Source organism: Molossus molossus, unplaced genomic scaffold (genome assembly GCF_014108415.1).
Source record: "Molossus molossus isolate mMolMol1 unplaced genomic scaffold, mMolMol1.p scaffold_m16_p_2, whole genome shotgun sequence".
Taxonomy (NCBI): domain Eukaryota; kingdom Metazoa; phylum Chordata; class Mammalia; order Chiroptera; family Molossidae; genus Molossus; species Molossus molossus.
In genome coordinates, this window is record NW_023425355.1 from 91843651 (window position 1) to 91846468 (window position 2818).

Here is a 2818-nt window from a genome sequence, read left to right on the forward strand (position 1 = left end):
GAGGCACGAGAAGGCAGGCTGGGAGCCACGGACAGCAGCTGTTTTAGATGTGAGCAGCTCCCTCGGGGTTAAAATCCCAAACCAGCTCCACAGCCGGGGGGGGGGGGGGGGAGACAGAGCACTAAATTAGCTACAGCCATTTACCTTGGGCTCCAGCAGAGGGAGGGGCAGACTGGGCTGGAACTGTGTGAAGAATCAGGAGCTTGGAGAGCTGAGAGGGCAATGAGAGTTTTGTGCTGAATCAATTCATCACAGGACAGTAGCCATATTACCCAAAGAGCCACTTCCCAGAGCCCAGGTGAGAAGCAATAGCCCCTCCCTCAGTAATTTCACACCACCAGACCAGGCCAGAGAAATGCAAATTGAGGCTCATTACAGCCAGCAACCATCTGCCCCACCTGCTGGAAATCCTCTTACCCTGAACTCCTGAGGGATTTTTTTCATTCATTTGAGGGCCAAAACCCAAGGCCCATCAAGTAACTGAGACTAATAGCTTCATGGGAGAGTTATACTGAACATTCAAAAAACTAACACCCATTATCTGCAAACTATTCCAAAAAATTCAAGAAGGAAAATGTTCAAACTCGTTTTATGAGGCAAGCATGTTTCTAATGCCAAAACCAGGAAAAGACACTACAAAGAAAGAAAACTACAGGCCAATATCTCTGATGAACATAGATGCCAAAATCCTGAACAAAATACTAGCAAATCAAATTCAGCAATACATCAAAAAAATTATTCACCATGACCAAATGGGATTCATCCCAGGGATGCAAGGCTGGTACAATATTCGCAAATCAATAAACGTGATATACCACATAAATAAAATGAAGAATAAAAACCACATGATTATATCAATAGATGCTGAAAAAGCATTCAACAACATCCAGCACCCATTTCTGATAAAAACGCTCAGCAATGTGGGAATAGAGGGATCATATCTCAACATAATAAAGGCCATATATGAAAGACCTACAACCAACATCATATTCAATGGGCAAAAATTAAAAGCATTTCCCTTAAGAACAGGAACAAGACAAGGATGCCCACTTTCGCCACTCTTGTTTAACATAGTACTGGAAGTCGTAGCCACAGCAATCAGACAGGAAGAAAAAATAAAAGGGATCCAAATTGGAAAGGAGGAAGTGAAACTGTGATTATTCACAGATGACATAATATTACACATAGAAAATCCCAAAGACTCTATAAAAAATTTACTAGACTTAATAAATGAATTTGGCAAAGTAGCAGGATACAGAATTAACGTCAAGAAATCGATAGCATTCTCATACACCAATGATGAACTCACAGAAAGAGAAACTAAAAAAACAATCCCATTTACCATCGCAGCAAAAAAAATTAAGATACCTAGTAATAAACTTCACCAAAGAAATAAAGGACCTATTTGCAGAAAACTACAGGTCATTGAAAAAAGAAATAGAGGAAGGTATAAAAAAGTGGAAGCACATACCTTGTTCATGGATTGGAAGAATTAACATCATTAAAATGTCCATACTACCCAAAGCAATCTATAGATTCAATGCAATCCCCATCAAAATACCAACGACATACTTCACAGAACTAGAACAAATACTTCAAAAGTTCATATGAAACCAAAAAAGACCCCGAATAGCCACAGCAATCTTGAAAAAGAACAAAGTTGGAGAGATCACATTACCAAGTTTCACGTTATACTACAAAGCCACTGTAATCAAAACAGCCTGGTACCGGCACAAGAAGAGGCACATAGATCAATGGAACAGAATAGAGAACCCAGTAATGAACCCAAGACAATATGCTCGATTAATATTTGACAAAGGTGGCAAGAGCATACAGTGGAGTAAAGACAGCCTGTTTAATAAATGGTGTTGGGAAACTTGGACAGCTATATGCCAAAAAATAACTAGACCATCAACTTACACCATACACAAGAATAAACTCAAAATGGATAAAACACTTAAATGTGACTTATGAATCCATAAAAATCCTAGAAGAAACTGTAGGCAACAAAATTTCAGACATCATATGCAGCCGATATTTCACTGATACATCACCTAAGGCAAGAGAAACAAAGGAGAAAATGAACACAAGGGACTACATCAAACTCAAAAACTTCTGCACAGCAAAAGAAACAACCACCAAAATGGAAAGGCAACCCACTGTATGGGAGAGCGTAATCGCCAATGACACATCAGATAAGGGGTTAATTTCCAAAATATGTAGAGTGCTCATACAGCTCAACAAAAGGAAGAGGAAGAACCCAATTAAAAAATGGGCAGAGGAACCAAACAGACACCTCTCCAAACAGAACATACAAATGGCCAAGAGACATATGAAGAAATGCTCAACATCACTAATCATCAAAGAGATGCAAATTAAAACAACAATGAGGTATCACCTCACACCTGTCAGAATGGCCGCCATCAACAAATCATCAAACAACAAGTGTTGGCGAGGGTGTGGAGAAAAGGGGACTCTAATACCCTGCTGGTGGGAATACTGACTGGTGCAGCCACTATGGAAAATATGGTGTTACGTCAAAAAAAATTAAAAATTGAATTGCCATTTGACCCAGTGATCCCACTTCTAGAAATATACCCTAAGAAGCCTGAAACACCAATCAGAAAGAATATATGTACCCCCATGTTCATAGCAGCACTATTTATAATAGGTAAGATCTGGAAACAGCCCATGTGTCCATCAGTAGACGAGTGGATAAAAAAGCTGTGCTACATTCACACAATGGAGTACTATGCAGCTGTAAGAAAGAAAGATCTCTTATCCTTTGAGACAACATGTAGGGACCTGGAAATTATTA